Below are 15,532 nucleotides of genomic sequence, written 5' to 3'. Positions count from 1 at the left end.
AAAAATAAAAGTGAAATTTAAACAAATATAAATACTGATAGCAATAAACAATCCTACAATGCAGAAATGTAAAACAACCTCAAGAGTACAAGTATTGAGAGGTTGATACAGATTTGTTCTAAGGATAACCTTGCACCAAAAACCAAAGGTTTATGGTAAGACAACCTGATTCCTAGAACGGTCTGTGTATCAAAAACTCAAACTGATACAGAGGAATAAAGAAATAAATGGCAAAAGAAATAACTAAGTTATTACAACATTCCCACACTTGCATAAAAGAAATTACAACATTCTTCACAATTGCATAAAGGAAAATTTCAACATCTATAAAATAAAATAAACAATCAATCACCACAAGACCAAAAATTATAGTGGTTCGCTTGTGTGTATACCAACTATTTAGTAAAACAGCCACACAACTACTCCACCCCTAATATCCTCACATAAGTGATATTAGCATTCACTATGAAAATATGTTTTTCAAGGTTCACTTAAAACCCTCACAATTGTGTCTTTCAAGTGGGCTTACACAATTCAAAAACCTCAGACTCTGAGTTTTCTGGATCACCTCAAATAAACCAAAACAGAGATTTTCCTGGCACAATCTCAAAAACCAAAACAATGAATTTACAAAGCAGTAAAATACTTATCTGATATTCTCCTTTTGATGCAGCCCGGAAGAACCAATTTGGAGTAGAAGTTCAATGTAGAAGTCCAATGTTCACACTCACTTGTGAAATGGTTCTAGGTTCTAAATTGATTTTAAATTAAATCACCTTGGGCTAGCTTGATTTGATTTTGATTCTAAGAAATGGGAATACTGCAATCCCTTTTTCAAATAAAATTGGAATGCAGAATACAAAATCAAATGCAAAAAAAACTAATTAAAGAGAATATAAAATGAGCACTAAATAGCTTAAGAATATCACTAACTTATCTCTTAACGTGGTGTATTGATTTTGCTTGAATTGGATGTCAAACTCTGAAATTCTTGCTCTATTTATAAGTGTAGAAATCGCACTCTCGACTAGTCCTGAGGTCGGCACGACTGGTCGAAAGATCAACAAACTTTTAAAAATTTGGGCGCAATAAGATAAGGTCGTTCTACACCTAGTCGAAGGACCTGCTCGACCAGTCGAGTGGCCTCCACAACCGGTCCAGTCCTATCCACGACTGATCGTGTGGAACCCAATTTAGTTACTGGACTTTGAGTCGAGCCTGTAGGACTGGTCGAGCATAGGTCGAGCGCTGTTCATACGACCGGTCAAGCAGCCTCCAGGACTGGTCGAGGCTTTAACAAAAATTCTTAAAAATAAGTAACAAACTTAGGACTGGTCGAGGAATTCTTGGATTAGTCGAGCCAGTACTAGGACTAGTCGAACTTAGTCTAAGACTAGTCAAGAAACAGTCTATGCACTTATACAGTGACCCAATTTAAATTATCTATTCAAAATGACCTACCCTATGGTCAATCTAGGGTCATTCATACCTTATACATGATGTATGAACATTGAATCTTCTTTTGCTTCAGTTGATAGTTGATCTTTGAAGTTTACAAAGCTTGATATCTTGTCATATGATGAAGCTTGAAATTGAGACTTCTGAAACTTGAATTTGACTAACATTGAAGCTTGAGCTTGAGATTCAAAGTATAGGAACTTTGTCTTGACTTGGAAAAAGCTTTAAAAACTTGAACTATTAAAGCTTGAAAGATCGAATTCACACTTGATGTTGTACTTGAACTTGAACATGTAATCTTGCATTTGAAGTTCTTGAAGTAAAGACCTTTTTACTTGTACATGAGATGCCCCGTCTAGTATATATAGATGTGCTACACAAGACACAGATTTCAAGAGGTTTTGGCCCTACAAAATTTGACAATCATAGGAGGTAGATACTATAGCCCTTACAATCTCCCCCTTTGTCAAATTTGTGACAAAACACACTTCATAATAACAGAAGCATTATACGTAAATACTGCGTGTTATATAATTAACCACGTTTATACTAGAAAATCAAATTGCAAAACGGCTTATGAAATGTGGTTTGATAAGAAGGATACTGTCAAATACTTTTGAGTTTTTGGCAGCAAGTGCTACATTTTACGTGACCGGAAAAATCTAGGTAAGTTTGACACCAAAAGTGATGAAAGGGTATTTTTAGGGTATGCTCTGAATAGTCAAACATATCGGGTTCTTAATAAGAGGACCAGTGTAATTCAAGAGTTCATTAATGTAGTTATTGACGATCACTTGAATACACCTGTCTCAAGTTCAGAAAATAATGAAATACTTTTAATTGATAAACAAGATTCTTCATCAGGTCAAAATACCTCTGAACTGAGAATTGTTAAAGGCCATCCAACCAATCAAATTCTTGAAAACCCTCTCACTGGTGTACGCCCTCATAAACAACTAGAAAATTGTGTAATAATGTGTGCTTTACATCTCAGATAAAATCGGCTAACGTAAAAGAAGCTCTTACTGATGAAAACTGGATAGTTGTGATGCAAGAAGAGCTTAATCAATTTGTTAGAAATGATGTTTGGTACTTAGTTCCTATACCGAAAGATTAACACATTATTGGAACAAAATGAATTTTTAAAAATAAGTTTGATGAGCTTGGAAATATTATTAGAAACAAGGCTAGACTAGTTGTACAAGGGTATACTCAAATTGAAGGCATCGATTATGATGAGACCTTTGCCCCAGTAGCTCGTCTTGAATCAATCAGACTATTTATATCCGTTGCATGCTTTAAAAAGTTCAAAATATACCAAATGGATGTAAAGAGTGAATTTTTAAATGGCGATTTGCATGAAAAAGTGTATGTTGAACAACTAACGGGTTTGAAGACCTTAAGAATGTTGATCATGTATACTGCCTAAAAAGGCCCTTTACGGTTTAAAACAAGCTCCTAGGACATGGTACGAAAAGTTGATTAAGTTTCTACTAAGTCATAACTTTATAATGGGAAGTGTTAATAAGACATTGTTTGTAAAGAAACATAATGATCACATTTTAATACTGCAAATTTATGTTGATGATATTATTTATGGATCTACCTATGCTAACATGATTTTTGAGTTTGCAGATCTTATGAAATCTAAGTTCGAAATGAGCATGGTTGGAGAATTAAATTATTTTCTTGGGTTGTAAGTTAAACAACAACCTAATGGTTTCTTTATTTTTCAAACCAAATATGCTCTAAACTTAGTTAAAAAGTTCAGATTTTAGAATAAGAAAAAATTTTGATACTCTTATGAGTACTACTTTAAAACTCTCAAAGGACTCTACAAGTAAGAGAGTGGATCCTAAATTGTATCGCAGTTTGATAGGTAGTTTATTGTGTTTAACTACGAGCTGACCTCATATTGCGTTTAGTGTAGGAATTTGCGATAGATATCAATCTGACCCTAAAGAGTCACATTTAACTGTTGTTAAGTGGATTATGCGATATGTCACAAGTTCAGCAAATCTGGGTCTTTGGTATCCACATGATACTAGTGTTTAATTAGCTGGTTACACTGATGCTGATTGGGCTGGTAACATTGATGATAGAAAATCAACTAGTGGTGGTTGTTTCTATGTAGGGAACTATTTAGTTTCTTGGCAAAGTAAGAAATAAAGTTTCATATCGCTTTCAACTGTTGAGGCTAAATACATTGCAGCAGGTAATGCATGTACTCAACTTGTATGGATTGAAAGGATGTTAAGCGATTACAGAATTGCACAAGACTCTATGATTTTATATTGTGATAATTCCAGTGCTATTAATATATCTAAAAATTCAATTCAACATTCACGAACTAAGCACATTGACATTAGATATCACTACATTCGTGAATTAGTGGAAGAAAAGATAATTTCTTTGGAATATATTCCGACCAAGTCTCAACTTGCTGACATATTCACAAAACCGCTCGACAAAAGCAGGTTTGCTAAATTAAAATTTGATCTTGGTATGTGCAATTTGAATTGATATATTACGTATTTCTGTATCATAATGTGTGTGTGTGTATATATATATATATGTTAGTTTAAATGTTTAAATTTTAAAATTTTATGAAAATTGCATATTTTGGGCTGTGCACGACTAGTCGAGTGCATACTCAACCAGCCGCGTAGCGCGGGTTGGTACTTTATTTGGGGGGGAAATCCTTTTTTCTTCATTTTGGGTTTCTTCTCTAACGGGGCCTAGGTCGACCGGTCGAACCCATCTTCTAGTTCTTCAATGTTAGTGTTTTATTTACGTTTTCCTTATAGATTCAAGTTCTTAGCACTCCTTTTTCATCATTAGTATGATTTATTTCTTAATTCATAATAGTTTTTGGGGTTTTTTTCTCAAAAATCTACTCTAGTGAAAACCTACTCTACTTCTTTTGCAAACTCTTTGCTCTTTGATTTCTTTGTTGCAAATGGAAGGTAGAGCCAAGAAGAAAGGATCTCGTGGTCCTTCAACTTCTAGGTCGACTCCTATCATAGTGCGTCAACTTCAGTCACCCGAAGATGATCCATCTTATGTGCGAGACATTAGGTTACGCAATGTTATAGTTAAAGGACCTGTTCATATTAAACATCTAGCTCTGTTTGATATCCTTCCTCTCCTCCAATCTGTATGATGGGATAACATTCTACATTGGGGTGGACCATCATACATGTCCATTATGCAAGCTATGTATACATGTATTACTGATTTTTCTACAGAAAATCTGACATTTATTATTACAACTAGAGAAGGTCCAGTTGAAGTAAACTGACATCTGATCTCTGGTCTAATGGACATACCTGTCAATGATAAAAGTATTCCCATTAGCACTCTAGTGGCTAAACCATCTGAATCTGAGAAGTGTATGCTTACTAGAGCTTTGTGCAATATAGATGGAGAATGAAATACTAATGAAAATGTGCTTGCCTCAAAGTATTTGTTGCCCAAATACAGAGTCCTTCATAGGATATTCATTTCAAATGTCTATCCTCATTCTAGTAACAAAATCGAACTCACTACTTTCATAGTTCGAATTCTTCATTTCAATTTCTTCTCCATCCTAGACACAGTGACATTCCGTTCGCATATCTTATGACTGTGTTGGCTACCCATATGTTAGTGGCTATGCCTGTTGGAGAAGCTCCCATTCAACACCTAATCTTTAACAACTCCAATATAAACAAAATGAATCTGAGGTTGGTTGTAGGCCAAGTCAATGTGGGTGTTAGTGAAGCTGATGCAGTAAATGAAGAGGAAAGTGATTTACCTCCAGATGACATTAACATGGATGATATTAGTATTTTCTCATGTGGTTTGTAATAACTTTAATTATACTTAGATTTCTTTTGTCTCTTGGGTTGAACTTGATTGATCATGCTTGAACAATGCTTAATTATGGATTTAATATCTTGACTATCTTGATAATTTATTCCTCATTACTCTTCTTATTCTTCATTGTTTATGTACGTCATGTTCCATTTATTGCTTCCTTTGTCATGTTGTGACAAAAAGGGGGAGAATTTTATCATGCTTGTGATACGTGGATTGTGGATTGTGGATAGGTAGGGGTATCTATTATTTTTTTTTGTAAGGGGGAGTATTGTTGGGGGAGTAGATGCGAATTGTTTTGACCTATTGATAACTGATGCATGATTCTTTATTGTGCGTATAATGCTTATGTTATTATGAAGTATGTTTTGTCACAAATTTGACAGTAGGCTTCTTATCAAACCACATTTCATAAGCTGTTTTACTATTTGATTTTCTAGTATAAACGCGGTTAAGTATATAACACACAGTATTTACGGCTTCAGCCCAAAGATTTTTAGGGAGCTTTATACTATTTAACATTGCATTTGTCATTTCTTGAAGCACTCTATTTTTTCTTTCTACTAGACCATTTTGCTAAGGTGTTTTCAGTGTAGAGAATTCATGTGATATTCCCTGATCACTGCAAAACTTCTCAAAACCGTTATTCTCAAATTCTGATCCATGATCGCTACGGATCTTACAGACTTGAGACTCTTTTTCAGTTTGGATACATCTAAGTACCCTTTTTACTTCATCGAGAGTTTCTGATTTGTCTCTTAAGAAGACTACCTAAGTATATCTGGTAAAGTCATCAACAATTACCAGTATGTACTTCTTGCCACCTCGATTCTCCATTCTAGTTAATCCAATAAGATCCATATGGAGGAGTTCAAGCAGTTTAAATGTGGCATTGGAGTCCACCTTTTTGTGAGAACTTCTAGTTTGCTTGCCAAACTGACATTCACCACATATTTTATATATTTTCTGTATTTTGGGTAGGCCTCTTACTAACTCTCTTTTACTCAATCTATATAAGTTGCGGTAATGTACATGTCCAAGGTGTTTATGCCATAAATCGGTCTCATCGGTATGGACCATGTAACACGATAAATTAGATGAGCTTGAATCACTTACAATGTAGCAGTTTTCAGAAGTTCTGCGACCAGTTAATATTACAGAACCATTTTTATTTAAAATTTCACACCCTATGTTAGTAAATTTTATGCTATGATTATTATCGCATATTTGAGAGATGCTTAATAAGTTGTGTTTTAACCCTTCTACATATAAAACACTCTCAAATAAAGGGAGGTTAAAAAGTTGGACCGTACCTTGGCCAACAATCCCGTAGTTGCTACCATCATCGAATGTGACTGAACCATCAGTCATATCTTTAAGATTGGTGAACAGACCTTTATCGCCTGTCATATGTCTGGAGCATCCATTATCTAAGTACCATTTTGAATGGCTTGTAGCTTTGAAAGCAGTGTGGGCAACCAAGCAATTAAGCTTTAGAACCTATTTCATTACAGTCTTAGGTTTAGGAGTATAGTTGGTCTTCTTATGTTTATAGTTGATATAAAATCGACCCATTGAATTAGATTTTAAGAGCTCCTTAAGTAAATCAACAATTTTTTCAGCTAAAGGTTATGATTCTGATTTTTATAGTTGATATGGTTACTTTTAGGTTTTAAGGTTTGAAAAGTTTTAACATTTTTAGGATAATTTTGATTTAAACTTTTTCCTTTTGAGTTTGACGACTCTTCTTTCACAAACTTAGGAGGAGTATTCTTATATTTGGGAGAAATACTTTTGTTGTAGCCCAAACCAGATCAGTCACCACATTTTCTAGATCCAGATAGGAGTTTTTCTAACTTGGGATCACCTTGGGCATACCTCCAAATGTCTTTTAGACTCAAAAGTGAAGAGACTTCAAGTTTTAGCTTTTTATTTTCAGATTTTAAGTTTTTAACTTGGAAGTTTTTAAAATCTAGGTCGTACTTAGTTTTTTCAAAACAATCTGAAATGTGATATTTTTCTAAAACAATATTATCAAAATTTTCTTTAAGTTTTAAAAACTTTTCTTTCTGAAGTTTTAGTTTTACCGCAATTTTACAACTTTCCTTGTATAGGGCATTATCAGCATCTTGAAGATCTTCTTCGTTTTCATGATCACTATTCAGATTTTCTTCACTAGTTGAATCATTATTATCTAAAAAAGTGAACTTGGCTAGAGTCATAAAGGCTTTAACTTCATTACTGTAACAACCCATTTTTTTTGTGGGAACTAACCCGACCGTCCGTTTGCGTGTGGCCCACCTGAGTTTCAGATGAGCCTCATTTTTTGCCTTATATCTTTTCTTGACCAAGCCGAGATGATGGACGGAGTAGATTTAAATTATTGTTAGTAGGACCCACTATAAAATAAAAAATAAAAATAAAATAAAAAATAAAAGTTATATCTTCCGCACGACTAAACCACTTTCTCTACTTTCCTTCTGTTTTATACAGTAATGGCCGCCGAACCTCTCACTAAATGAAACTGTCCCATAATTCTCACTCCTCCATTCCATTACACATCCATTTATAAAAAAAAGAGAGAGAAAGAATCGAAGGAATCAATCAAATTAAAAAAAAAAAATTGAGTGGGAGAGAGAGAGCTCTGTAAATCAAGAGAGAGAGAGATTAAAGCGGGGCCGAATCGTCAGACTTTAAGGTTGGTGATCTTAACCTGAAATTTACTATTTTCAGTTATTATTATGTTTATTTAATCCAAATTTTTGTAGAAATATTATTGTCAATTGAAATTTTTTTTTATGTAGGGAATCTACTCATTTAGGAGTTTCTATTTTACTTTTTTTTAAAATATTTAATAATGAAATAATTTATATATAAATAAAATAAAATAAATTTACAGAATAAAATAAATAGTTTATTTAAGATTATTTTATTAATTCTTAAATTTTTTGTTAAAAAAATTATTAAACTAAATCTTAAATAAATTATAATATCTTACAATATTTTACAGTACAAACAGAATATATAATTAATTATTTAAAGTACTGATGATTCATTATGCAGAATTGTGAATATAAGTGATGTAAAATTAATAAGTATATATAAGAAAATATGATTATGAAAATAAAATAAAAATATATAATAATAATAACAAATTATAAATTATATAATTGTAATATGTAATCAGTATTAATATGATATATAATAAGATATATAATAAAATAAAATAAAATAAAAAGGTTTATAAGATCATTAAGGTATAGTAAAATATAAATATTATGTCTCATAATAATATAGTAGTAATACAATATAATTGTAGGTTATAAAAAAAAATATTGACAAAATATATAACATAATTAAAGTAAACATGTGTAAGATAACATTATGTTACATACTTAATACATAAGTATTTAATATTATTTATATGATTATGTTATAAGTAACAAAATAGAAAAGTTTTATTTGATAATATATAAAATTGTAATAGATATAATGTATTATTTTTTTAAAAAAATATTTAAATGATGATATTAACAATTTAACATAAAAGTAATATAATAATTATATTAAATGTATCAAACAAAAGTAAATTTATTAATTTAGATAGTCAATTATAAAATAAGGTTAATCATACTGACATAATGTAAGACCCGTGTCCTAATCCGTACTGTTCCGTTAACTTCCACGGCCTTTCCGGTCAAATTCCGGCAACCTTCGCACCGTATTCGGTATTTGTGTACGATCCTAAGTCAGGTCCCGTGCACCGACGTCGGCTTGATCCGAAAATTGTATCATAGACACCGCGTCATCGCCGCGGTTCCAACGCCGTGACTTGCGCACCGAACCGATACCCAGGTAAGAAGATGCCGATCTGCGTTTATTTCGAGAAACACCGCGCGTTGCGGATTTCGAGGGAATCTCTACATAATTAGTCCCATTAATTAACCATAAATGCAACCATACCTCAAGTACTTCACCCATTCCCTCTTTTTCCAAAAGTCCTCAATCTTTCCACCTCACCACTCCTCTTTTTCCCATTTTCAACATCAACCATACCCCTTTTACAATTTTTCAACCCAAACCATCCCCCATCACACCTCACCCATCCATATCACCCCTCTCTCTCTCTCATTTCTCATATCTCTCCAAGCAACCCAAGCCTCTCACGTCCAACACTCCTCTCCCAAACCACGAGTGTGGTCCACCTTCCATCCTCCATCTACACCCTCTCATCTCTCATCCCCACCATCAAAAGTCCATCAACCTCCATCAAAGTTGAAGCTAAGGAGCATTGGAGTCTAAGGGATCAAGAAGAAGGAAGATAAGGTGGGTGATTTTCCATTATTTTAAATTTTAGGGCCCACTTGTTGGTGGGTTCCATTTGGATGTATGTGATTTAATCAAGAGGACCCATAGTGGCGGGGTCCCTCTATCTCACCGTATATCTCTCTCTATCTCTCTCTCTTCCTTTGTAATGGTGTGGATCCCACCAATATGTGTTACATCTCCCCCGTCCATCTACATCAGACGGTGTGGCCCACTCTATTACAGGTGATGATCCGCACCATCCACTGTTTGGATGGGCCCAATGCATCTTTATAAATATATATATATATATATATATATGTATATATATATATATATATATATGTATATATATTTATATATATAAATATATATACACATATATGTTATATTTTATATAATATATGTATATAACATATAATATAATATGTATTTATATACATATATAACATAAGGTATATATTATATATATATGTATTTATATTGGTGGGCCACGTCTACGTGGGGCCCACCACAATGAAGTGATCATGTAAGTCGACCAGCGTCCCTGGGACGCTGGACGTTGGCTGGTATGGGCTGTACTAACGAGCTAGCCTAGAGGAGGGAGTGGTGGGCCACTCATGCAGGCCCCACCTTGATGTATATGTAAAATCCAAGCTGTCCATTTTGTTCCCCATCTCATTTTAGGCGTTGAGCCAAAAAAAATGAAGTTGATCCCCTTCCTTAGCGAGCCATACCATAGGAAACAAGTTTCCTAACTTTGATTTACTCCCTGATGCTCCTGTATATTTGAAACAGCCCAATATTGGACTCTATGAGTTTGTATCGAGCCACAGGGACTAATGGCTGGTGTGGATCTTACTGAAGCGGGCCCCGCCTAGGAAAAACCATAGAAAAATCAATTTTTCAAAAAAAAAAAAAGCCAGCAGCAGCAGCAGCCGCTGCCACTGACAACAGACGCAGGCAGCGCCTGCGCTGCCGCTGACGGACGGACGGGCAGGCTAGGGTCACGGCCCCAGCTGTGAGCCCTACTTTGATGAATTTCGACCATCCGCACCGTGCATTTGATGGGTCCCCTCGAACCAGCCGTCCATCCAGAAACTTAGCCGAAAACAGAACTCAGGTGGGCCATACCATCTAAAATCATGTGAAGACATGCCTAAAACATACAAAAATCGTTGGTGGGGCCTACCTGAGTTTTGAACGTTGCTGAAACTTGGTCTGTACCGTCAGTGAGGTGGGACTCACTCAATGAATGGGCTGGATTTGTGAACCACATTTCGGTGGGCCCACATCCGCCCCAAGGTCTAATGACCTTACCAACAGGTTGGACGTTGAATAAACATTACAGTGGGCTCCCTGCCCACGTAACCTGTTCAACAGGTTAGATGAAAATAACCATTACGGTGGGCCCCTCCCTGGCTGCATGGCCCTGTGAAAGGGTTGGGTGCACCTAGGCATTTCAGTGGGCCCCTGGTCCACACGACCTATCAACAGGTTGTAAGGAAAACAAACATTGCAGTGGGCCTATTTTAGACGGAAAATAAATAGTAGTGGGCCCTATCCAGACCCACGTGACCTTATGAATAGATTGGATGATAAATAAATAATTTGGTGGGCCCTACCCTGGTCCACATGACCTTATGAATAGTGGTTGGAAAATAAACATTATATTAGGCCCTAGGCAGGGTGGGAAAAACAAGCATTATGGTGGGCCCCGCATATGTATGTAAATCACACCCTCCATTAGTGTGGGCTCCATCATGATGCATGTGTTTCATCCAACAGTCCAACCGTTTGGAGATAAATTAGGGCCCATTGTGGAGGCCCATATTCATGCATTGGTGGTCCATGTCGAGGCCCACCTTGATTTATATTAGGGCCCATATCATGAGGCCCACTGTAATGTATGCAAGGCCCGTGTGACTAGGCCCATGTTGATGCAATTTTGGCCCGTCATTGAGGCCCACCTTGATATGTATCTGTGAGACCCATGTATGAGGCCATTTGATGTATTAGAGGCCCACGGGTCAAGGCCCAATAGGACATACATAAGGCCCAATGTAGTGTAATTCCACCATGATATATGTATTGAATTTGTAGCGGGCCACGCCTTGGGAGCAATGCTGGTTTGACGTCCACATTGAATGGATAATGTTAGTTAAATGTCCGCATTATAACTCTCCCTAAGGCCCACTGATAGGCCCATACTTGTGGCAAGTAGGCCGTCTAGGCCCATCTCCGTTATACACAGAGCTCATCTCTTTATACATGTTTAGTATAGATCCATGATTCATGATCATCCGCATCATATGTATGCCTGATGTGAGGAGTGACCGATCATATCATATGCCTTCGGGCGAACTGTTTATGGGCTGCCTGATAGTCGGAGTTGCCTCATATAAGTGCATGGTGTACGCAGGATTGTTGCATGACTGATAGTGTGACTCATGCACTTGCATTTGTGTGATTGTTGTTACTATATGCCCTAGCGACATCAGGGCCATAGCCTCCACAGACACATCGTGGATGGCTGGGTTGGATACCGGAAATGCTTGGTTCTAGCATACGGGCGCTATAGATGTCCCTGGGTGAAAGTCTCTAAACCCGATGGTACCAGAGGATGACTCCAACGTCGAGACCGAGTGGATATACGAGCGCATGAGGGCCGAATACCAGGAGGCCGCGTCTCCCACTGTGTCGTGGTCGGTTGGAAAGGAGTGTGGCCTTACTTGCCCGAGGGTAGGGGGCAATACTAGGCTGAGTTTGACCAGCTCGCGAATGGGTCCGCTATCGACGTGTCGGATAGGTATTGGCAGACTATTGGTCAGGCGGATAGTGAGGTTTCTTACGCTCACTTGGACTGTGCGGCTAGGAGAGCGACAGTGCCATTTGGAGTGTATTGAACCCCGGTGATTATCCAGAATGAGAACTGTACTGATATATGATGAGGATTGGCATGCTTGAGTTGCATCTCGCATCGCATGGCGTGTTATGGCCGATAGCATTCATATCTTGCACCGCATAGCCTTGGTACGGCTGATTGCATTCATGTGCTCATCACCATGATTCTGCATCACTCTGACCTTGCATTTTGAGCACGTTTATATTGCACATACTTACACCACCCTCTAAGCTTTCCATAAGCTCATGCACTATTGATGCGTGCAGGTGACGCCAGGACGCAGTCGCAGCCATAGTCTCGCTGTAGTTGGAGCGTGCAGCTGAGCTTCCGGAGTTTTGTTTCTTTTATTACATTGTATTTTTCCCTTTCAGTCGCATTGTACTAAAAAGTTTTTGATCATAGTGGATTTTGTGATGGTGTTCTTGTGGTTATTGTTTGTGGGTTATGCTTTTGTTATGCTCATTATGATTCAGACTGATGATTTGAAACCCTCCTTGTAGTCTCCCAGGATCGGAACCTGGTGAATGGGTGCCGGGGTCCGAGAATGGGGTTCTACGGAGGCTGTCGGTGCCGGATTCGGCGATCAGGAATTTTGTGAGCCCGGTTTCCGAGTTCGGGGCGTGACACATAATATTGTAACAATTAATTTATATAATAATAATAATATCCAAAGTCTAAATTAATATCTTCCTTAACCTTATTCAATTTAGATTTAAAAATAAATAATAATAAAATTCTGAATTTAGATTTAAATAGTTAGATAATAATAATAATAATAATAATAATAATAAATTTTAAATTATCAAATAATAACTTAATTACATTATTAATGCTATATTATAAAAATCAGTGTAATAATTTTTATTTTGTAAAGATTAAAATTCAAATTTTAATTTTAAAATTTGAAGAGTTAATTAAATTAAATTTAAATGAACTTAAGTTTAAGAAAAAAATTTTTAAAAAATTTGGAATATAAACTAAAATTTATTGTACATTGTTTCACAGAAATTCCTGAATTAAATAATAGTAAAATAATACTTTATTTAAGTATTTGAATTATTAAAGTTTCAACAAAAATTTAAATCTAGAATTATTAATTAGAATTATATTGTTGATATTTTGTTGTGAAATAATTACTAATCTTACATGTATGTCTACCATTCATTGAACATTAAATTTTATTATGTTAGATGTAACGTAAGCAAGTAGGGCAATCGTGTCCCTTGGGTGAAAGACCCTAAATTAGCAAGTAGGGCAATCGTGTCCCTTGGGTGAGAGACCCTAAAGTCAGCAAGTAGGGCAATCGTGTCCCTTGGGTGAGAGACCCTAGAACCCACTGGATCCTTTAGAGTCTCCTTTGTGTACGGCGTATGAATACAATTGTATGAATGGACATACGTCAAGAGTACAACTGGAGCAGTAGTCTGACCAGCTAACGTATAAATGGGTCCCTCACCATGAGGTACTAGTGCGTGGGCGCTAATGCAACGTGACTATCCGCTTGGGTACAGTGTTGTAAGAAATAATATAAACGTTATGAGTATTCATGGAATTATCACATGCATTGCATTTTCACAATTCTGTTGTTAAATTTCATTATCTGTTTTTTTATTCCTTCATTTTTATAAAATTGATATTATCTGAACATGTTAAATTTTGGGTAAGAAATGACCCTACTGGGCTGTTATGCTCATCCTACTAAAACAAATGCACATGTGCAGAACTGGAATACTATGAGCAGGCGGGCCTCTACTATTAGCTTTATTTTTATTTTTATTATTTTTTAAATTAGGATTATTTTTAATTCAAATCATTTTGTTATTTAGGTTTAGTTTATGTTCAATTTTGATGTAGAAAGAGAAAACTATCAAAAGGGTTGAATTAAAAAAATATTTTAGTTGTATTTCCTTTTAGATGATGTTGAATGTTGATTGAATTTGATTAAATTAACTAGATTGTAATTAATGTCATTATATTATAACTCACACCTTGAGATTTGGGTCCTGAAGACCTTATTCGGGTACTCAAATTTCGGGGCGTGACAATTACCCGACTCGATTTCAGAATCTTCTTACTCAGAAGAGGCTTCAGAGCAGGAAGATTCATCCCAAGGAACCAACATACCTTTCTTTTTAGGTTTGTCCTTTTTAGGACACTTGTTTACTAAATGCCCATATTCATGACAATTGTAACATTGACTGTCTTTTAAAGATTTTCAAGTTTAAGATTTAGATCTTTTCTTTTCATTAGGTTTTTGAAAATCAACCCTCTTTTTACTTTTGAAAATCTTATAGAACTTTTTAGCTAAAGGAGCCATATCATCTTCAGAATTTTTTAAATCAAAATTACTACTGTTTTCTTGAGAAATACATTTAAAAAATTTAAGAGCGATGGATTTACCTTTAGGAGCTTTAAAGTTTAACTCATAGGTCTGTAATGAACCAACTAATTCATATACCCTCATATTATCTGTATCACGAAGTTCCTGGATCGCCGTCACCTTTGAATTGAACCGTTCAGGTAGTGAGCGTAGTATCTTTGCACAGACTTTGCTTTCTGGGATTCTATCACTGACAACCCACATAGAGTTCACAATGTCATTTAATCTTGTATAGAAGTCCATGAAAGTTTCACTTTCTTCCATACGTATTTCCTCAAATTTGGTTGTGAGGATTTGGACTTTAAATTTCTTAACAATTGTTGTTCCCTCGTGTGTCATTTCTAAAATATCTTAGGCTTGCTTTGCAGTATCATAGGATATAATTCTCATGAATTCATCCGGTGATAGTGCACTAGTGATTGCATTTAAAGCCTTTGCATTGGCACTACTCTCACTTTTCTGAAGAGTGGTTCAAGAAAAATAAGCTGTGACTTTCATAGATTTGGATCCGTCAGTACCAGTTACTTCAGTGGTAAGAGGGGTCCAATTAGTAACTTTGGCTTGCCACACACTCTTATTCATGGATTTTAAGAAAATTCTCATCCTGACTTTCCAATAGGCATAAT

This window comes from Magnolia sinica, chromosome 7 (assembly GCF_029962835.1).
Source record: "Magnolia sinica isolate HGM2019 chromosome 7, MsV1, whole genome shotgun sequence".
In the NCBI taxonomy this organism is placed as follows: Eukaryota; Viridiplantae; Streptophyta; class Magnoliopsida; order Magnoliales; family Magnoliaceae; genus Magnolia; species Magnolia sinica.
The sequence above is the reverse complement of the archived record's forward strand: the minus strand, read 5'-3'. Positions refer to the sequence as shown.